Genomic DNA, 22,500 nt, shown 5'->3' with positions numbered 1-22,500 from the left:
TGCACTTCGGGACCAACGCATCACCGGAAGACAACCGCCAAACATCGAAAGAGTCGCGATGCTCCGCAACCTACGTGCAAAGCGGTCGCACACCGGGTAAGGGAGTGAGAGCCCCAAACATAGCTGGGCGAGGCGCTCACTCCGCTCTTTAATATCTCGTTAATACCGCCAAGGAAATGGCACAAGCACACACACACAAGCATCCTCGGAAGAGGACAGTTCGAGTGACAGGTCAAATCCAAGAGTTCCGAAGACTACCTCCAGGAACAATCGGGAACAAGACCGATTACAAGTCGTCGAGTCTGTTACTGGGCGAACACGAGATGCGCACAGGAAATCGATCAGCCCTCACAATGGCCCAAGGCCAGAGATCGGACTGCTACGATTTACCCCAACAATCATCGTGCCACTCTTCGCAGAGAGGTGATAGACGCCAACGAGCCCGCGCATAGCAATCGAGGTGTAAAAAGGGCGTTGAAGGCAGGAAGCCTGGACGAAAGAGGCTACGAGGTCACCTCGAAGCGGTCTAAGAATCGGGCGCACTTGGGGCGACTACCAGTGCCAACCCCTTATCCCGCGGTGCGTCCGACACACAGAAATTTCCAAGGCGGCCAAGGAGCCTCCCCGCATAGCAATCGGGGTGTGAGGTTACGGATGCAGCATTGATAGCAATCGAGGTGTGAGGCGAAGGATGCAGAAGTGAGAGCCGAGGGATGTAGCAGAGATAGCAATCGGGGTGTGTGATGCAGAAGAGATAGCAATCGAGGTGTGCGGTGGGAAGGGCCCAGCAGCCAGAATGCATGAAGCGACGGATGAAGCAGTGATGACAACCGGGCTGTGAGGAGAGGAGGGATGCAGCCAAGAAAGCAATCAGGGCTCGAGGCAAGGGATGCATCAAGGATAGCAATCATGTTGTGAGGCGAGATTCCAAAGGCTAAACGTGAGAGGCTGCAGGGTCGACTCAGAGAGGTCTATGCATGTGAGAGGCTGAAAGCAAGGTCGACTCGGAGCGGTCTATGCATCGGGCGCGCTTGGGGCGACTACCAGTGCCAACCCCTTATCCCGCGACGCGTCCGACAAAGAGAACGTTCCAAGGCGGCAGAGGAGGTTACCAGCCGAAGGATGCAGTAGCAATAACAGGTATAGTTCCGCGGCGGCCGAGAAGACTCACCGCATAGGAATCGGGATGCGAGGCGAGGGATGCGGCGGGAAGGCCCCGACGGCTAAACGGAAGAGGCTGCAGGGCCGCCTCGGAATGGTCCAAGCATCGGATGCGATTGGGACGACTACCAGTGCCAACCCCTTATCCCGCGATGCGTCCGATACACAGATAGTTCCAAGGCGGCCGAGGAGCCTCACCGCATATCAATCGGGGTGCGAGGCGAGGGATGGGGCGGGAAGGCCCCAACGGCTAGACGGAAGAGGCTTCAGGGCCACCTCGGAATGGTCCAAGCATCGGACGCGCTTGGGGCGACTGCCAGTGCCAACCCCTTATCCCGCGATGCGTCCGATACACAGATGGTTCCAAGGCGGCCGAGGAGCCTCACCGCATAGCAATCGGGGGTGCGAGGCGAGGGATGGGGCGGGAAGGCCCCAACGGCTAGACGGAAGAGGCTTCAGGGCCGCCTAGGAATGGTCCAAGCATCGGACACGCTTGGGGCGACTACCAGTGACAGCCCCCTATCCCGCGATGCGTCCGATACGAAGATGGTTCCAAGGCGGCCGAGGAGCCTCACCGCATAGCAATCGGGGTGCGAGGTGGGGGATGCGGCGAGATGGCCCCAACGGCTAGACGGAAGAGGCCACAGGGCCGCGTCGGAATAGTCCAAGCATCGGACGCGCTTGGGGCGACTACCAGTGACAACCCCTTATCCCGCGATGCGTCCGATACGAAGATAGTTCCAAGGCGGCCGAGGAGCCTCACCGCATAGCAATCGGGGTGCGAGGTGGGGGATGCGGCGAGATGGCCCCAACGGCTAGACGGAAGAGGCTGCAGGGCCGCCTCGGAATAGTCCAAGCATCGGACGCGCTTGGGGCCACTACCAGTGACAACCCCTTATCCCGCGATGCGTCCGATACGAAGATAGTTCCAAGGCGGCCGAAGAGCCTCACCGCATAGCAATCGGGGTGCGAGGTGGGGGATGCGGCGAGATGGCCCCAACGGCTAGACGGAAGAGGCCACAGGGCCGCCTCGGAATAGTCCAAGCATCGGACGCGCTTGGGGCGACTACCAGTGACAACCCCTTATCCCGCGATGCGTCCGATACGAAGATAGTTCCCAGGCGGCCGAGGAGCCTCACCGCATAGCAATCGGGGTGCGAGGCGAGGGATGCGGCGAGATGGCCCCAAAGGCTAGACGGAAGAGGCTGCAGGGCTGCCTCGGAATAGTCCAAGCATCGGACGCGCTTGGGGCGACTACCACTGCCAACCCCTTATCCCGCGATGCGTCCGATACACAGATAGTTCCGAGGCGGCCGAGGAGGTGGGGGATGCAGCGAGATGGCCCCAACGGCTAGACGGAAGAGGCTGCAGGGCCGCCTCGGAATAGTCCAAGCATCGGACGCGCTTGGGGCGACTACCAGTGACAACCCCTTATCCCGCGATGCGTCCGATACACAGATAGTTCCGAGGCGGCCAAGGAGCCTCACCGCATAGCAATCGTGGTGCGAGGTGGGGGATGCGGCGAGATGGCCCCAACGGCTAGACGGAAGAGGCTGCAGGGCCGCCTCGGAATGGTCCAAGCATCGGATGCGCTTGGGGCGACTACCACTGCCAACCCCTTATCCCGCGATGCGTCCGATACACAGATAGTTCCAAGGCGGCCGAGGAGCCTCACAGCATAGCAATCAGGGTGCGAGGCGAGGGATGCGGCGAGAAAGCCCCAACGGCTAGAGGGAAGAGGCTTCAGGTCCGCCTCGGAATGGTCCAAGCATCGGACGCGCTTGGGGCGACTACCAGTGACAACCCCTTATCCCGCGACGCGTCCGATACACAGATAGTTCCAAGGCGGCCGAGGAGCCTCACCGCATAGCAATCGGGGTGCGAGGCGAGGGATGCGGCGAGAAGGACCCAACGGCTACACGGAAGAGGCTTCGGGGCCGCCTCGGAATGGTCCAAGCATCGGACGCGCTTGGGGCGACTACCAGTGACAACCCCTTATCCCGCGACGCGTCCGATACACAGATAGTTCCAAGGCGGCCGAGGAGCCTCACCGCATAGCAATCGGGGTGCGAGGCGAGGGATGCGGCGAGAAGGACCCAACGGCTAGACGGAAGAGGCTTCGGGGCCGCCTCGGAATGGTCCAAGCATCGGACGCGCTTGGGGCGACTACCAGTGACAACCCCTTATCCCGCGACGCGTCCGATACACAGATAGTTCCAAGGCGGCCGAGGAGCCTCACCGCATAGCAATCGGGGTGCGAGGCGAGGGATGCGGCGAGAAGGACCCAACGGCTAGACGGAAGAGGCTTCGGGTCCGCCTCGGAATGGTCCAAGCATCGGACGCGCTTGGGGCGACTACCAGTGACAACCCCTTATCCCGCGACGCGTCCGATACACAGATAGTTCCAAGGCGGCCGAGGAGCCTCACCGCATAGCAATCGGGGTGCGAGGCGAGGGATGCGGCGAGAAGGACCCAACGGCTAGACGGAAGAGGCTTCGGGTCCGCCTCGGAATGGTCCAAGCATCGGACGCGCTTGGGGCGACTACCAGTGACAACCCCTTATCCCGCGACGCGTCCGATACACAGATAGTTCCAAGGCGGCCGAGGAGCCTCACCGCATAGCAATCGGGGTGCGAGGCGAGGGATGCGGCGAGAAGGACCCAACGGCTAGACGGAAGAGGCTTCGGGTCCGCCTCGGAATGGTCCAAGCATCGGACGCGCTTGGGGCGACTACCAGTGACAACCCCTTATCCCGCGACGCGTCCGATACACAGATAGTTCCGAGGCGGCCGAGGAGCCTCACCGCATAGCAATCGGGGTGCGAGGCGAAGGATGCGGCGAGAAGGACCCAACGGCTAGACGGAAGAGGCTTCGGGTCCGCCTCGGAATGGTCCAAGCATCGGACGCGCTTGGGGCGACTACCAGTGACAACCCCTTATCCCGCGACGCGTCCGATACACAGATAGTTCCAAGGCGGCCGAGGAGCCTCACCGCATAGCAATCGGGGTGCGAGGCGAGGGATGCGGCGAGAAGGACCCAACGGCTAGACGGAAGAGGCTTCAGGGCCGCCTCGGAATGGTCCAAGCATCGAACGCGCTTGGGGCGACTACCAGTGACAACCCCTTATCCCGCGACGCGTCCGATACACAGATAGTTCCGAGGCGGCCGAGGAGCCTCACCGCATAGCAATCGGGGTGCGAGGCGAGGGATGCGGCGAGAAGGACCCAACGGCTAGACGGAAGAGGCTTCAGGGCCGCCTCGGAATGGTCCAAGCATCGGACGCGCTTGGGGCGACTACCAGTGACAACCCCTTATCCCGCGACGCGTCCGATACACAGATAGTTCCGAGGCGGCCGAGGAGCCTCACCGCATAGCAATCGGGGTGCGAGGCGAGGGATGCGGCGAGAAGGACCCAACGGCTAGACGGAAGAGGCTTCAGGGCCGCCTCGGAATGGTCCAAGCATCGGACGCGCTTGGGGCGACTACCAATGACAACCCCTTATCCCGCGACGCGTCCGATACACAGATAGTTCCGAGGCGGCCGAGGAGCCTCACCGCATAGCAATCGGGGTGCGAGGCGAGGGATGCGGCGAGAAGGACCCAACGGCTAGACGGAAGAGGCTTCAGGGCCGCCTCGGAATGGTCCAAGCATCGGACGCGCTTGGGGCGACTACCAGTGACAACCCCTTATCCCGCGACGCGTCCGATACACAGATAGTTCCGAGGCGGCCGAGGAGCCTCACCGCATAGCAATCGGGGTGCGAGGCGAGGGATGCGGCGAGAAGGACCCAACGGCTAGACGGAAGAGGCTTCAGGGCCGCCTCGGAATGGTCCAAGCATCGGACGCGCTTGGGGCGACTACCGTTGCCAACCCCTTATCCCGCGATGCGTCTGATACACAGATAGTTCCGAGGCGGCCGAGGAGCCTCACCGCATAGCAATCGGGTTGCGAGGCAGATTATTGGGAAGGGAACCCCCTGGGATGCGGCTCAAGCAGTGCCCAAAGGGACTGGAATGCGGAATCACATCGAGAGACCCAAATGCTATACGAGGGCTCAAATCGAATTATCGATTTGGCCACGACATGGACGCATCGGAACGACTACCTTTGCCGAACCACTCGCAATTGCATCCATACCGAAACCAATAGACATTTCCGTTAGAGCCCTCGCATAGCATTCGGGAATCTCGCATGCCCCTCTAAATCGACCAATGCTGGCGCTCAATGAAAATCCGAGCGCTACCACCGTTCGAGCGCCAGCATTGGTCGAGTTAGAGGGGCACGGGGGAGAATGCTCCAGTCAACACCTCCCCTATATAAGTTATTTGTCCGATTCTCGCACAACCGTAGTCTGCCTCGTCGAATCAAACAACGGTCCCAGATTCCGACTTCCGTTCCGTAGAGACCCAAAAGCTAGATGGAGGCTCGCAAGAAAGAGAGTCGGCGCATAGCAATCGGGTTTCTCGAACGTTTAGGGACCGAGCTCACTTGCGGATAGGGCAAAATCCGCCAAGCAACCCAAAAGCTAGACGGGGGCTCGAATCGAATCGCCTAGGCGGCCACAACAACGACGTGTTGGATCGACTACCAGTGCCAAACCATTCAGCAAGACTAGTCTGTGTCGAGGCCGGATAGAGATTCTCAGAGAGCGCCCGCATAGCATTTAGGAGACCTGCCGCGTCCCTCACACTCGACAAATGGTGGTGCACGTTTATAAATCCGAGCGATCCCAACCCTTTCAAGCACCAACATCGGTCGAGATAGAGGGGCACGGAGGGGGCTGCGTGAGACAACACAGTCCCCTATATAAGTTATTTGTCCGATTCTCACACATCCGAAGAATGGTCATCAAATCGGACAACAGCCCAAACTTCCGACTTCCGTCCCAGAAAGCCCAAGAGCTATCTAAAACGTTCATGGCCGGAACTCGATCGCGGCTATACCAGTCCGCCAAGCAACCCAAAAGCTAGACTGGAGCTCTAGTCGAATCACCTCTGTGGCCATTGCAAGGACGTGTTGGAGCGACTACCATTGCCGAACCATTCCGCAGGTCGAGTCCATACCAAGGCCGCATAGAGATTCACGATGAGCTCCTGCATAGCAATCAGGAGACTTGCCGTGTCCATCACAATCGATAAATCCTGGTGCAAGATTTTTGCATCCGAGCGCTCCAACCAGTCGAGCACCAGCATCAATCGACATAAACGGGCACGGGGGGAGGATGCTCGAGAACACTACCTCCCCTATATAAGTTATTTGTCCGATTCTCAAGCAGCCGAAGTCTGGTCATCGAATCGGGTCAAAGACCACAACTTCCGACTTTACCCACAATGCAAGTCATCGAATCGAACATCGGCCCCCGAGTCGGACTCCATGCGTATGTCAGGTCATCGGACCCAAATTCCGCCTTCCTGCGCATGGCGGGCCATCAATATCAACTCGGTCATCGGACCCAAACTCCGCCTTTTTGCGTATGGCACGCCTTCAAATCGGTCATCGGACCCAAATTCCGCCTTCCTGTGCATGGCGGGCCATCAACATCAACTCGGTCATCGGACCCAAATTCCGCCTTTCTGCGCATGGCACGCCATCAACTCGGTCATCGGACCCAAATTCCGCCTTCCTGCGCATGGCAGGTCATCGGACACAAATTCAGACCTCGCCAATATGCCTACGTATCGAATCGGTCATCGGACCCAACTTCCGACTTCATCCATACTGTAGGGTCTTTGAGGTTGGCGCGGTGCGCTCAACCCAGGGAGTCGACCCATCGAAGCATACACCTCCCCTATATAAGCTATTTGTCCGATTCCCACACCTGTGTAGTTTGCACCTCTGACCAGGACATCGACCCCAACTTCCGAACTCGACTGCAACGACGGCACCAGCGCCTTGGTGCGCACCTTGCGACGCACAGTCCCAACATTCGCCTTCCTGCACATGGCAGGTCATCGGACCCAAATTCCGACCTCGCGAGTATGCCTACATATCGAATCGGTCATCGGACCCAACTTCCGACTTCATCCATACCGTAGGGTCTTTGAGGTTGGCGCGGTGCGCTCAACCCGGGGAGTCGACCCAACGAAGCATACACCTCCCCTATATAAGCTATTTGTCCGATTCCCACACCTGTGTAGTTTGCACCTCCGATCAAGACATCGACCCCAACTTCCGAACTCGCCTCCAACGACCGAACCAGCGCCTTGGTGCGCACCTTGCAACGCACAGTGCCAACATTCGCCTTCCTGCACGTGGCAGGTCATCGGACCCAAATTCCGACCTCGCGAGTATGCCTACATATCGAATCGGTCATCGGACCCAACTTCCGACTTCATCCATACCGTAGGGTCTTTGAGGTTGGCGCGGTGCGCTCAACCCGGGGAGTCGACCCAACGAAGCATACACCTCCCCTATATAAGCTATTTGTCCGATTCCCACACCTGTGTAGCTTGCACCTCCGATCAGGACATCGACCCCAACTTCCGAACTCGACTAAAAAGACCGCACCAGCGCCTTGGTGTGCACCTTGCAACGCACAGTGTCAACATTCGCCTTCCTGCACATGGCAGGTCATCGGACCCAAATTCCGACCTCATGAGCATACCTACTAATCGAATCGGTCATCGGACCCAACTTCCGACTTCATCCATACCGTAGGGTCTTTGAGGTTGGCGCGGTGCGCTCAACCTGGGGAGTCGACCCATCGAAGCATACACCTCCCCTATATAAGCTATTTGTCCGATTCCGACACCTGTGTAGTTTGCACCTCCGCTCAGGACATCGACCCCAACTTCCGAACTCGCCTGCAACGACCGAACCAGCGCCTTGGTGCGCACCAAAAGTGCGCACTTTTGGAGGGCACTTTTCTGCGCTCCAAAGGTGCGCACTTTTGGAGGGCACTTTTTGGAGGGCACTTTTCTGCGCTCCAAAGGTGCGCACTTTTGGAGGGCACTTTTTGGAGGGCACTTTTCTGCGCTCCAAAGGTGCGCACTTTTGGAGGGCACTTTTTGGAGGGCACTTTTCTGCGCTCCAAAGGTGCGCACTTTTGGAGGGCACTTTTTGGAGGGCACTTTTCTGCGCTCCAAAGGTGCGCACTTTTGGAGGGCACTTTTTGGAGGGCACTTTTCTGCGCTCCAAAGGTGCGCACTTTTGGAGGGCACTTTTTGGAGGGCACTTTTCTGCGCTCCAAAGGTGCGCACTTTTGGAGGGCACTTTTTGGAGGGCACTTTTCTGCGCTCCAAAGGTGCGCACTTTTGGAGGGCACTTTTTGGAGGGCACTTTTCTGCGCTCCAAAGGTGCGCACTTTTGGAGGGCACTTTTTGGAGGGCACTTTTCTGCGCTCCAAAGGTGCGCACTTTTGGAGGGCACTTTTTGGAGGGCACTTTTCTGCGCTCCAAAGGTGCGCACTTTTGGAGGGCACTTTTGTGCACTCCAAAGGTGCGCACTTTTGGAGGGCACTTTTCCTGTGCTCCAAAGGTGCACACCTAGGTGAGCACCTTCGACCACACCTTGTAGCACACCAAACTCTGACTTTCGACTTCATCCGCAATGCAGGGTCTTTGAGGTTGGCGCAATGCGCACAACCAGGGGAGTCGACCCATCAAACCCAACACCTCCCCTATATAAGCTATTTGTCTGATTCTCATACATGCGTAGCCTGCAGGAGCAATTAGGACATCGACCCCAACTTTCGGCTTCTAAACGAAAACAAGGTCTTTGAGGTTGGTGTAATGCGAACAACTAGGGGAGTCAACCCATCAAACCCAACACCTCCCCTATATAAGCTATTTGTCTGATTCTCATACATGTGTAGTCTACAGGAGCAATTAGGACATCGACCCCAACTTTTGACTTCTTAACGAAAACAAGGTCTTTGAGGTTGACGTAATGCGCACAACCAGGGGAGTCGACCCATCAAACCCAACACCTCCCCTATATAAGCTATTTGTCCGATTCTCATACATGTGTATCCTGCAGGAGCCATTAGGACATTGACCCCAACTTTTGACTTCTTAACGAAAACAAGGTCTTTGAGGTTGGCGTAATGCGCACAACCAAGGGAGTTGACCCATCAAACCCAACACCTCCCCTATATAAGCTATTTGTCTGATTCTCATACATGTGTAGCCTGCAACAACGATTAGGACATCCACCCCAACTTCTGAATTCGTCTGCGTTGACCGCACCAAAGGTGCACGCCTTGGTGCTCACCAAAATCCGACTTCCGACTTCTTCTGCTATGCGGGGTCTTTGAGGTTGGCGCAGTGCGCACAACCAGGGGAGTCAACCCACCGAATGCAACACCTCCCCTATATAAGCTATTTGTCTGATTCTCATACATGCGTAGACTGCAGCAATGATTAGGACATCCACCCCAACTTTTGACTTCTTAAACAAGACAGGGTCTTTGAAGTTGGTGCAGTGCACACAACCAGGGGAGTCGACCCATCAAACGCAACACCTCCCCTATATAAAGCTATTTGTCCGATTCTCATACGTGTAGTCTGCAGCAGCGATTAGGACATCGACCCCAACTTCCGAATTCGTTTGCATTGACCGCACCAAAGGTGCACGCCTTGGTGTGCACCCTGGAGTGCACTTTGGTGCTCACCTCGGTGCACACTTTGGTGTGCACCTCGGTGTGCACCAAAGGTGCGCACCTTGGAGCGCACCAAAGGTGTACACTTTGGAGCGCACCACATAGGGTCTTTGAGAGGTTGGCGCAGTGCGCACACCAAGGTGGGTGTTGAGGTGCGTGCCGAGGTGGGTGGGTGCTAGGGTGCGCTCCATGGTGGGTGCCAGGGTGGGTGCGTGCTAGGGTGGATTCCAAAGAGGGTCATAGGGTGGGTGCCAAGGTGGGTTGGTGATATAGTGGGTTCAAAGGTGGGTACTAGGGTGGGTTCCAAGGTGGGTCACAAGTTGGGTGCCAGGATGCGTGGGTGTTAGGTTGGGTGCCAAGGTGGGCTCCTGCGTGGGTGGGTGCTAGGGTGGGTTTCAAGGTGGACGCGAGGGCGGGTGCCAAGGTGGGTAACAAGTTGGGTGTTAGGATGGGTGAGTGCTAGAGTGGGTGCCAAGGTGGGTGGGTGCTAAGGTGGATGCCAAGGTGGTTCACAGGGTGGGTGGGTTCTAGGGTGAGTTCCAAGGTGGGTCACAGGTTCAGTGCTAGGGTGGGTGTCAAGGCGGGTGTCGAGGTGCCTGGGTGCTAGGGTGTGGATGCCAATGTGGGTCATAGGGTGGGTACTAGGGTGGGCTGCAATGTGGGTGCCAAGGTGGGTAACATGCTCGGTGGGTTCTAAATTGGGTGCCAGGGTGGGTGTGCACCCACCTTGCCCGAGGTGGGTGCCAAGGTGCCAGTGTGGGTGGGTGCTAAGGTGGATGCCAAGGTGGGTGAGAAGGTGGGTGATAGGTTGAGTGGTAGGATGGGTGGGTGCCAAGATGGGTCACAGGGTGGGTGCAAGGGTGGGTAGGTGCTAGGGTTGGTGTCAGGGTGGGTGGGTGCTAGGTTGGGTTCCAAGGTGGGTGCGAGGGTGAGTGTCAAGGTGGGTCACAGGTTAGGTGCTAGGATGGGTGAGTGCTAGGGTGCAAAGGTGCCAGGGTGGGTGCTAGGATGGGTCGATGCTAGGGTGAGTGGCAAGGTGGGTCCACAAGTGTCAAGGTGGGTGCCGAGGTGGGTGCCAAGTCGGCGACTGCTATGGTGGATGCCAAGGTGGGTCACGGGGTGGGTGCCAAGTTGCTAGGTTGGGTTCCAAGGTGGGTGCCAACGTGGGTGCTAGGGTGCGTGGGTTAAAGGGTGTGTCACAACGTGGGTGCCAGGATGGGTGCGCACCCACACTGGCCAAGACGGGTGCGGGTGCAAGGTTGGGTTCCAAGCCCGGTCACAGGCTGGGTGCTAGGATGGGTGGGTGCCAAGGTGGGCACCAGGGTGGGTGCACCCACCCTGGCCAAGGTGGGTCACGGGGTGGGTCCTAGGGTGGGTAACGGGGTGGGTACTAAGGTGCGTGCCAAGGTGGGTCATAGGGTGGGTGCCAAGGTGGGCACCAGGGTGGGTGTGCACCAACCCTAGCCAGGGTAGGTCACGGGGTGGTTGTCGGGGTGGGCGTCAAGGAGCCAAGGTGGGTGGCAAGTAGCCAAGTTGCGTGCCAAGGTGGGTGTCGGGGTGGGTGCCAAGGATCCAAGGTGGGTGCCAAGGAACCAAGGTGGGTGTCTGGGTGGGTGCCGAGGTGGGAGCCAGGGTGGGTCCCAAGGTGAGTGCAAAGGTGGGTGCCAGGGTCAAGGTGAGTGCCAATGTGGGTTCCAAGGTGCCAGGGTCAGGGTGAGTGCCAATGTGGGTTCAAAGGTGCTAAGTTGGGTGCGAGGTTGGGTGCGAGGGTGGGTGGGTGCCAAGGTGTGCTAGGTGGAAGCCCGGGTGGGTCGGCATCCCATGGGTGTCGAGTTGGGTGCCTGATGGGTGCTTCTTGTCAAGTTTTAGTCGTCGGGACTCATTTCGAGCCTTAGAGGTCGTTTCTTGTCCGGTTGCCCTGTCTTCGACCTGGGAACCCAATTTTGGTCCTCGGGTCCCATTTTTTTTTGTCTCGCATCCCACTTTTGGCCTGTGGCCTTTTCGGGGTCGATTCTCGTTTTGGGCATCAGAGCATGTTTCTTCTCCTAAAACCCAATATTTGTTTATTAAGTCTCGGAACACATTTTTGTTCTCGTGGACCCATCATGGGTCTTGGAACGCATTTGTGGTCCTTGGGTCCCATTTTGCATCCCGAAACTTGTGTTTTGGTGCTTGATCCCTATTTTGGGTGCCCACCTTGCACCAAGTGCGCACCCGGGGCAAACCGAGCGCCTTGGTGCACCGGGGCAAGATCGAGCGTGCACCCGAGGCGCCCCGAACATGCACCAAGGTGCACTCGGCCCACATGTGAGCGCAGGTCGTTGCGCCCGAGGTGGTGTGTGGGCACCGCGTTGCAGACGGGACACTGCACGCACACGACGCCCCCTCCAGGTGCACGCACGTAGGCCGGGCCGGGTGCACACCCGACGCCCTAGCAAGGTGCGCGCACCCGGGCAGGGCTCACACTTGGCGAACGGGGCGCACTTCGCGAGGGAGGGTGTGCACCTCGACGGGGGTGGGTGGCCGGGGTGGATTCGCACGTGGGTCGCGGTTTGCTAAGTACACACTGCGACAAGCTCATAACGGGTGCGATCATACCAGCATTAGTGCACCGGATCCCATCAGAACTCCGCAGTTAAGCGCGCTTGGGCCGGAGTAGTACTGGGATGGGTGACCTCCCGGGAAGTCCCGGTGTTGCACCCTTTTTTAGTTTTTCGCCGGGCGTCGCAATGCTATTTGAATAAACCTTTTGCCCGTTTGCGTTCTCGTCGGGGCCGGGCCGGGCCGGGGTGCGCTGCCCGCACTACCGCGCGCGCGGGGGCGACACCGAGCGCGCACCCGAGGCACCCCGAGCACACAGGCCACGGTGCAACCCGGGCGTTGTGCGCGCACCCCGGTGCGCCCGAGGTGCTGCGCGCGCACCCAGGTGAAATCGGTGTGCACCTCGGCCAGTGCGCGCTCGGTCGAGTCGCGCACGTTGGCCAAGGTGCACGGTGATGTTTCTTACTCTAAGGTTCCGCACCAGACGCCCGGGACAGGTGAGCGAAGCTGGGCGGGGCCGGGTGCGCGGCCGGGGCAGGTGCACGCAGCTGGAGAGAGCTTTGGAGCACACTTCGGAGCGCACCAATGATGCGCTCCATTCAAAAGTTTCCTGAAAAGGCAAAAAAAGTTGAGATTATAGAATTTCCCACTTGAGAGATTGTAAAAAAAAAAAATTTAAAATGAAGGAAACGCGGGTGCCAAGGTGTGCGCAGCCCAGCCAAGGTGTGCGCACCAAGGCGCCCACCCTGGCGAAGGTGCACGCAAGGTGCGCACCCGAGGCAAACCGGACAATTAACCCAACTTTCGACTTCGCGCGCACCTTGGAGCGCACTTCGGAGCGCTCCTTGGTGCGCACCAATCTTGGGCACCTCGGAGTGCACCATGGCGCCCACCAAGGTGCGCACCCGGGGCAAACCGAGCTCCGACTTCGTGCGCACCTTGGAGCGCACGAAAGGTGCGCACCATGGCGCCCACCAAGGTGCGCAGCCCAGCCAAGGCGTGCGCATCAAGGTGCGCACCCTGGCGAAGGTGCGCACCCGGGGCAAACCGAGCTCCGACTTCGTGCGCACCTTGGAGCGCACAAAAGGTGCGCAACCCAGCCAAGGTGTGCGCACCCCGGTCAAACCGAGCTCCGAATCGTGCGCACCAGAGGTGCACGCCATCGTGCGCACCTTGGAGCACACTTCGGAGCCCTCCTTGGTGCGCGCCGATGTTGCGCACCTCGGAGCGCACCCGGGGAAAACAATGCAATTAACCCGACTTTCGACTTCGTGGGCACCTCGGAGCGCTCTCGGGTTCGCACCTCGGAGCACACCGAGGTGCGCACCTTTGATGCGCTGCCTTCACCAATTTCCAGAAAAGGCAAGAAAACATTGAGAAGGTGTGCGCACCGAGGTGCCCACCCTGGCGAAGGTGCACGCGAGGTGCGCACCCGGGGCAAACCGGGCTCCGACTTCGTGCACGCCGCACCTTGGAGCACACTTCGGAGCGCTCCTTGGTGCGCACCAGGGCGCGCAACCCAGCCGAGGTGCCCACCCCGGCGAAGGTGCACGCGAGGTGCGCACCCGGGGCAAACCGGGCTCCGACTTCGTGCACGCCATGGTGCCCACCGCGGCGAAGGTGCACGCGAGGTGCGCACCCGGGGCAAACCGGGCTCCGACTTCGTGCACGCCGCACCTTGGAGCACACTTCGGAGCGCTCCTTGGTGCGCACCATGGTGCCCACCAGGGCGCGCAACCCCGCCGAAGGTGCACGCGAGGTGCGCACCCGGGGCAAACCGGGCTCCGACTTCGTGCACGCCGCACCTTGGAGCACACTTCGGAGCGCTCCTTGGTGCGCACCATGGTGCCCACCAGGGCGCGCAACCCCGCCGAAGGTGCACGCGAGGTGCGCACCCGGGGCAAACCGGGCTCCGACTTCGTGCACGCCATGGTGCGCACCGCGGCGAAGGTGCGCACCCGGGGCAAACCGGGCTCCGACTTCGTGCACGCCGCACCTTGGAGCACACTTCGGAGCGCTCCTTGGTGCGCACCAGGGCGCGCAACCCAGCCGAGGTGCCCACCCCGGCGAAGGTGCACGCGAGGTGCGTACCCGGGGCAAACCGGGCTCCGACTTCGTGCACGCCGCACCTTGGAGCACACTTCGGAGCGCTCCTTGGTGCGCACCATGGTGCCCACCAGGCCGCGCAACCCAGCCAAGGTGTGCGCACCAAGGTGCACGCGAGGTGCGCACCCGGGGCAAACCGGGGTCCGACTTCGTGCACGCCGCACCTTGGAGCACACATCGGGGCGCTCCCGGGTTCGCACCGGCGTTGCGCACCGTGGTGGGCACCTCGGAGCACACCAAGGTGGGCAGCGAGGTGCGCACCTTTGATGCGATGCCTTCACTAATTTCCATAAAAGGCAAAAAAAAAACGAGATTTTAAAATTTCCGTTTTGAAAGATAGTGAGAAAAAGGGAATGCTGGTGCCATCTTGAGCCCGCCCTGGTGCGCAGCCCAGCCAAGGTGTGCGCACCAAGGTGCCCACCCTGGCGAAGGTGCGCGCCCGGGCAATTAATCCAACTTCCAACTTCGCGCGCGCCAGGGTGGGAGCGCACCCAACAACCGGGCCTGGGAAGAGCCAATGCGAGAAACCCCACCAAACGCTCTGACAAAAAAAGAGGGGGCGCTCCAGTAACCCCGCTTCGGAGCGCACCCTGGGCAAACCCAGCCAAGGTGCCCACCCCGGCCAAGGTGCAGGCGAGGTGCGCACCCGGGGCAAACCGGGCTCCGACAACGTGCACGCCGCACCTTGGAGCACACTTCGTAGCGCTCCCGGGTGCGCACCTCAGAGCACACCAAGGTGGGCAGCGAGGTGCGCACCTTTGATGCGCTGCCTTCACTAATTTCCAGAAAAGGCAAAAAAAAAAGGAGATTTTAAAATTTCCGTTTTGAAAGATAGTGAAAAAAACGGAACGCGCGTGCCATCTTGAGCCCGCCCTGGTGCGCAGCCCAGGTAAGGTGCCCACCCTGGCAAAGGTGCGCACCCGGGCAATTAACCCTACTTCCGACTTCGTGCGCGCCAGGGTGGCAACCGGGCCTCGGAAGAGCCAATGCGAGAAACCCCACCAAACGCTCCGACAAAAAAAGAGGCGGCGCTCCAATAACCCCGCTTCGGAGCGCAGCCGGGGCAAACCCAGCCAAGGTGCCCACCCCGACGAAGGTGCACGCGAGGTGCGCACCCGGGGCAAACCGGGCTCCGACAACGTGCACGCAGCACCTTGGAGCACACTTCGAAGCACTCCCGGGTGCCCACCGGCGTTGCGCACCGTGGTGGGCAGCGAGGTGCGCACCTTTGATGCGCTGCCTTCACTAATTTCCAGAAAAAGGCAAAAAAAAATGAGATTTTAAAATTTCCGTTTTGAAAGATAGTGAAAAAAAAGGAACGCGGGTGCCATCTTGAGCCCGCCCTGGTGCGCAGCCCAGGCAAGGCATGCGCACCAAGGTGCCCACCCGAGGTGCACACCCGGGGCAAACCGGGCTCCGACTTCGTGCAGGCCGCACCTTGGAGCACACTTCGGAGCGCTCCTTGGTGCGCACCATGGTGCCCACCAGGGCGCGCAACCCAGCCAAGGTCTGCACACCAAGGTGCCCACCCCGGCGAAGGTGCACGCGAGGTGCGCACCCGGGGCAAACCGGGCTCCGACTTCGTGCACGCCATGGTGCCCACCGCGGCGAAGGTGCACGCGAGGTGCGCACCCGGGGCAAACCGGGCTCCGACTTCGTGCACGCCGCACCTTGGAGCACACTTCGGAGCGCTCCTTGGTGCGCACCATGGTGCCCACCAGGGCGCGCAACCCAGCCAAGGTGTGCGCACCAAGGTGCACGCGAGGTGCGCACCCGGGGCAAACCGGGGTCCGACTTCGTGCACGCCGCACCTTGGAGCACACATCGGAGCGCTCCCAGGTTCGCACCAGCGTTGCGCACCTTTGATGCGCTGCCTTCACTAATTTCAAGAAAAGGCAAAAAAAAACGAGATTTTAAAATTTCCGTTCTGAAAGATAGTGAAAAAAACGGAACGCGGGTGCCATCTTGAGCCCTTCCTGGTGCGCAGCCCAGGCAAGTTGTGCGCACCAAGGTGCCCACCCTGGCGGAGGTGCGCGCCCGGGGCAATCCGGGCTCCGACTTCGTGCACTGCATGGTGCCCACCAAGGCGCGCAACCCAGCCAAGGTGCCCACCGCAGCGAAGGTGCACGCGAGGTGCGCACCCGAGGTGCACACCCGGGGCAAACCGGGCTCCGACTTCGTGCACGCCGCACCTTGGAGCACACTTCAGAGCGCTCCTTGGTGCGCACCAGGGCGCGCAACCCAGCCGAGGTGCCCACCCCGGCGAAGGTGCACGCGAGGTGCGCACCCGGGGCAAACCGGGCTCCGACTTCGTGCACGCCATGGTGCCCACCGCGGCGAAGGTGCGCACCCGGGGCAAACCGGGCTCCGACTTCGTGCACGCCGCACCTTGGAGCACACTTCGGAGCGCTCCTTGGTGCGCACCATGGTGCCCACCAGGCCGCGCAACCCAGCCAAGGTGTGCGCACCAAGGTGCACGCGAGGTGCGCACCCGGGGCAAACCGGGGTCCGACTTCGTGCACGCCGCACCTTGGAGCACACATCGGGGCGCTCCCGGGTTCGCACCGGCGTTGCGCACCGTGGTGGGCACCTCGGAGCACACCAAGGTGGGCAGCGAGGTGCGCACCTTTGATGCGATGCCTTCACTAATTTCCATAAAAGGCAAAAAAAAAACGAGATTTTAAAATTTCCGTTTTGAAAGATAGTGAGAAAAAGGGAATGCTGGTGCCATCTTGAGCCCGCCCTGGTGCGCAGCCCAGCCAAGGTTTGCGCACCAAGGTGCCCACCCTGGCGAAGGTGCGCGCCCGGGCAATTAACCCAACTTCCAACTTCGCGCGCGCCAGGGTGGGAGCGCACCCAACAACCGGGCCTGGGAAGAGCCAATGCGAGAAACCCCACCAAACTCTCTGACAAAAAAAGAGGGGGCGCTCCAGTAACCCCGCTTCGGAGCGCACCCTGGGCAAACCCAGCCAAGGTGCCCACCCCGGCCAAGGTGCAGGCGAGGTGCGCACCCGGGGCAAACCGGGCTCCGACAACGTGCACGCCGCACCTTGGAGCACACTTCGTAGCGCTCCCGGGTGCGCACCTCAGAGCACACCAAGGTGGGCAGCGAGGTGCGCACCTTTGATGCGCTGCCTTCACTAATTTCCAGAAAAGGCAAAAAAAAAAGGAGATTTTAAAATTTCCGTTTTGAAAGATAGTGAAAAAAACGGAACGCGCGTGCCATCTTGAGCCCGCCCTGGTGCGCAGCCCAGGTAAGGTGCCACCCTGGCAAAGGTGCGCACCCGGGCAATTAACCCTACTTCCGACTTCGTGCGCGCCAGGGTGGCAACCGGGCCTCGGAAGAGCCAATGCGAGAAACCCCACCAAACGCTCCGACAAAAAAAGAGGCGGCGCTCCAATAACCCCGCTTCGGAGCGCAGCCGGGGCAAACCAAGCCAAGGTGCCCACCCCGACGAAGGTGCACGCGAGGTGCGCACCCGGGGCAAACCGGGCTCCGACAACGTGCACGCAGCACCTTGGAGCACACTTCGAAGCACTCCCGGGTGCCCACCGGCGTTGCGCACCGTGGTGGGCAGCGAGGTGCGCACCTTTGATGCGCTGCCTTCACTAATTTCCAGAAAAAGGCAAAAAAAAATGAGATTTTAAAATTTCCGTTTTGAAAGATAGTGAAAAAAAAGGAACGCGGGTGCCATCTTGAGCCCGCCCTGGTGCGCAGCCCAGGCAAGGCATGCGCACCAAGGTGCCCACCCGAGGTGCACACCCGGGGCAAACCGGGCTCCGACTTCGTGCAGGCCGCACCTTGGAGCACACTTCGGAGCGCTCCTTGGTGCGCACCATGGTGCCCACCAGGGCGCACCCGAGGCAAACCGGGCTCCGACTTCGTGCACGCCGCACCTTGGAGCACACATCGGAGCGCTCCCAGGTTCGCACCAGCGTTGCGCACCTTTGATGCGCTGCCTTCACTAATTTCCAGAAAAGGCAAAAAAAAACGATATTTTAAAATTTCCGTTCTGAAAGATAGTGAAAAAAACGGAACGCGGGTGCCATCTTGAGCCCTTCCTGATGCGCAGCCCAGGCAAGTTGTGCGCACCAAGGTGCCCACCCTGGCGGAGGTGCGCGCCCGGGGCAAACCGGGCTCCGACTTCGTGCACTGCATGGTGCCCACCAAGGCGCGCAACCCAGCCAAGGTGCCCACCGCAGCGAAGGTGCACGCGAGGTGCGCACCCGAGGTGCACACCCGGGGCAAACCGGGCTCCGACTTCGTGCACGCCGCACCTTGGAGCACACTTCAGAGCGCTCCTTGGTACGCACCAGGGCGCGCAACCCAGCCAAGGTGCTCACCCCGGCGAAGGTGCACGCGAGGTGCGCACCCGGGGCAAACCGGGCTCGGACTTCGTGCACGCCGCACCTTGGAGCACACATCGGAGCGCTCCCGGGTTCGCACCAGCATTGCGCACCTTTGATGCGCTGCCTTCACTAATTTCCAGAAAAGGCAAAAAAAAGAAAAAAATGAGATTTTAAAATTTCCGTTTTGAAAGATAGTGAAAAAAACGGAACGCGGGTGCCATCTTGAGCCCGCCCTGGTGTGCAGCCCAGGCAAGTTGTGCGCACCAAGGCACCCACCCTGGCCAAGGTGGGTCACGGGGTGGGTCCTAGGGTGGGTAACGGGGTGGGTACTAAGGTGCGTGCCAAGGTGGGTCATAGGGTGGGTGCCAAGGTGGGCACCAGGGTGGGTGTGCACCAACCCTAGCCAGGGTAGGTCACGGGGTGGTTGTCGGGGTGGGCGTCAAGGAGCCAAGGTGGGTGGCAAGTAGCCAAGTTGCGTGCCAAGGTGGGTGTCGGGGTGGGTGCCAAGGATCCAAGGTGGGTGCCAAGGAACCAAGGTGGGTGTCTGGGTGGGTGCCGAGGTGGGAGCCAGGGTGGGTCCCAAGGTGAGTGCAAAGGTGGGTGCCAGGGTCAAGGTGAGTGCCAATGTGGGTTCCAAGGTGCCAGGGTCAGGGTGAGTGCCAATGTGGGTTCAAAGGTGCTAAGTTGGGTGCGAGGTTGGGTGCGAGGGTGGGTGGGTGCCAAGGTGTGCTAGGTGGAAGCCCGGGTGGGTCGGCATCCCATGGGTGTCGAGTTGGGTGCCTGATGGGTGCTTCTTGTCAAGTTTTAGTCGTCGGGACTCATTTCGAGCCTTAGAGGTCGTTTCTTGTCCGGTTGCCCTGTCTTCGACCTGGGAACCCAATTTTGGTCCTCGGGTCCCATTTTTTTTTGTCTCGCATCCCACTTTTGGCCTGTGGCCTTTTCGGGGTCGATTCTCGTTTTGGGCATCAGAGCATGTTTCTTCTCCTAAAACCCAATATTTGTTTATTAAGTCTCGGAACACATTTTTGTTCTCGTGGACCCATCATGGGTCTTGGAACGCATTTGTGGTCCTTGGGTCCCATTTTGCATCCCGAAACTTGTGTTTTGGTGCTTGATCCCTATTTTGGGTGCCCACCTTGCACCAAGTGCGCACCCGGGGCAAACCGAGCGCCTTGGTGCACCGGGGCAAGATCGAGCGTGCACCCGAGGCGCCCCGAACATGCACCAAGGTGCACTCGGCCCACATGTGAGCGCAGGTCGTTGCGCCCGAGGTGGTGTGTGGGCACCGCGTTGCAGACGGGACACTGCACGCACACGACGCCCCCTACAGGTGCACGCACGTAGGCCGGGCCGGGTGCACACCCGACGCCCTAGCAAGGTGCGCGCACCCGGGCAGGGCTCACACTTGGCGAACGGGGCGCACTTCGCGAGGGAGGGTGTGCACCTCGACGGGGGTGGGTGGCCGGGGTGGATTCGCACGTGGGTCGCGGTTTGCTAAGTACACACTGCGACAAGCTCATAACGGGTGCGATCATACCAGCGTTAGTGCACCGGATCCCATCAGAACTCCGCAGTTAAGCGCGCTTGGGCCGGAGTAGTACTGGGATGGGTGACCTCCCGGGAAGTCCCGGTGTTGCACCCTTTTTTAGTTTTTCGCCGGGCATCGCAATGCTATTTGAATAAACCTTTTGCCCGTTTGCGTTCTCGTCGGGGCCGGGCCGGGCCGGGGTGCGCTGCCCGCACTACCGCGCGCGCGGGGGCGACACCGAGCGCGCACCCGAGGCGCCCCGAGCACACAGGCCACGGTGCAACCCGGGCGTTGTGCGCGCACCCCGGTGCGCCCGAGGTGCTGCGCGCGCACCCAGGTGAAATCGGTGTGCACCTCGGCCAGTGCGCGCTCGGTCGAGTCGCGCACGTTGGCCAAGGTGCACGGTGATGTTTCTTACTCTAAGGTTCCGCACCAGACGCCCGGGACAGGTGAGCGAAGCTGGGCGGGGCCGGGTGCGCGGCCGGGGCAGGTGCACGCAGCTGGAGAGAGCTTTGGAGCACACTTCGGAGCGCACCAATGATGCGCTCCATTCAAAAGTTTCCTGAAAAGGCAAAAAAAGTTGAGATTATAGAATTTCCCACTTGAGAGATTGTAAAAAAAAAAAATTTAAAATGAAGGAAACGCGGGTGCCAAGGTGTGCGCAGCCCAGCCAAGGTGTGCGCACCAAGGCGCCCACCCTGGCGAAGGTGCACGCAAGGTGCGCACCCGAGGCAAACCGGACAATTAACCCAACTTTCGACTTCGCGCGCACCTTGGAGCGCACTTCGGAGCGCTCCTTGGTGCGCACCAATCTTGGGCACCTCGGAGTGCACCATGGCGCCCACCAAGGTGCGCACCCGGGGCAAACCGAGCTCCGACTTCGTGCGCACCTTGGAGCGCACGAAAGGTGCGCACCATGGCGCCCACCAAGGTGCGCAACCCAGCCAAGGCGTGCGCATCAAGGTGCGCACCCTGGCGAAGGTGCGCACCCGGGGCAAACCGAGCTCCGACTTCGTGCGCACCTTGGAGCGCACAAAAGGTGCGCAACCCAGCCAAGGTGTGCGCACCCCGGTCAAACCGAGCTCCGAATCGTGCGCACCAGAGGTGCACGCCATCGTGCGCACCTTGGAGCACACTTCGGAGCCCTCCTTGGTGCGCGCCGATGTTGCGCACCTCGGAGCGCACCCGGGGAAAACAATGCAATTAACCCGACTTTCGACTTCGTGGGCACCTCGGAGCGCTCTCGGGTTCGCACCTCGGAGCACACCGAGGTGCGCACCTTTGATGCGCTGCCTTCACCAATTTCCAGAAAAGGCAAGAAAACATTGAGAAGGTGTGCGCACCGAGGTGCCCACCCTGGCGAAGGTGCACGCGAGGTGCGCACCCGGGGCAAACCGGGCTCCGACTTCGTGCACGCCGCACCTTGGAGCACACTTCGGAGCGCTCCTTGGTGCGCACCAGGGCGCGCAACCCAGCCGAGGTGCCCACCCCGGCGAAGGTGCACGCGAGGTGCGCACCCGGGGCAAACCGGGCTCCGACTTCGTGCACGCCATGGTGCCCACCGCGGCGAAGGTGCACGCGAGGTGCGCACCCGGGGCAAACCGGGCTCCGACTTCGTGCACGCCGCACCTTGGAGCACACTTCGGAGCGCTCCTTGGTGCGCACCATGGTGCCCACCAGGGCGCGCAACCCCGCCGAAGGTGCACGCGAGGTGCGCACCCGGGGCAAACCGGGCTCCGACTTCGTGCACGCCGCACCTTGGAGCACACTTCGGAGCGCTCCTTGGTGCGCACCATGGTGCCCACCAGGGCGCGCAACCCCGCCGAAGGTGCACGCGAGGTGCGCACCCGGGGCAAACCGGGCTCCGACTTCGTGCACGCCGCACCTTGGAGCACACTTCGGAGCGCTCCTTGGTGCGCACCAGGGCGCGCAACCCAGCCGAGGTGCCCACCCCGGCGAAGGTGCGTACCCGGGGCAAACCGGGCTCCGACTTCGTGCACGCCGCACCTTGGAGCACACTTCGGAGCGCTCCTTGGTGCGCACCATGGTGCCCACCAGGCCGCGCAACCCAGCCAAGGTGTGCGCACCAAGGTGCACGCGAGGTGCGCACCCGGGGCAAACCGGGGTCCGACTTCGTGCACGCCGCACCTTGGAGCACACATCGGGGCGCTCCCGGGTTCGCACCGGCGTTGCGCACCGTGGTGGGCACCTCGG

At 60.7% G+C, this 22,500-nt stretch overlaps 2 non-coding genes across 2 annotated transcripts; both read left to right on the top strand.

The window, feature by feature from the left end:
- The first annotated feature begins 12,345 nt into the window (after positions 1–12,345).
- On the top strand, positions 12,346–12,464 carry LOC131867530 (5S ribosomal RNA). The gene has a single exon (XR_009366083.1). It is a non-coding gene; the product is annotated as a 5S ribosomal RNA (ribosomal RNA).
- A 7,817-nt stretch (positions 12,465–20,281) lies between these two features.
- LOC131867536 (5S ribosomal RNA) lies at positions 20,282–20,400 on the top strand. The gene has a single exon (XR_009366088.1). It is a non-coding gene; the product is annotated as a 5S ribosomal RNA (ribosomal RNA).
- Positions 20,401–22,500: the final 2,100 nt, after the last annotated feature.

This window comes from Cryptomeria japonica, unplaced genomic scaffold (assembly GCF_030272615.1).
Source record: "Cryptomeria japonica unplaced genomic scaffold, Sugi_1.0 HiC_scaffold_174, whole genome shotgun sequence".
Lineage (NCBI taxonomy): Eukaryota > Viridiplantae > Streptophyta > Pinopsida > Cupressales > Cupressaceae > Cryptomeria > Cryptomeria japonica.
Note: the sequence above shows the minus strand (reverse complement) of the source record. Positions and strands in the feature narration are given on the sequence as shown.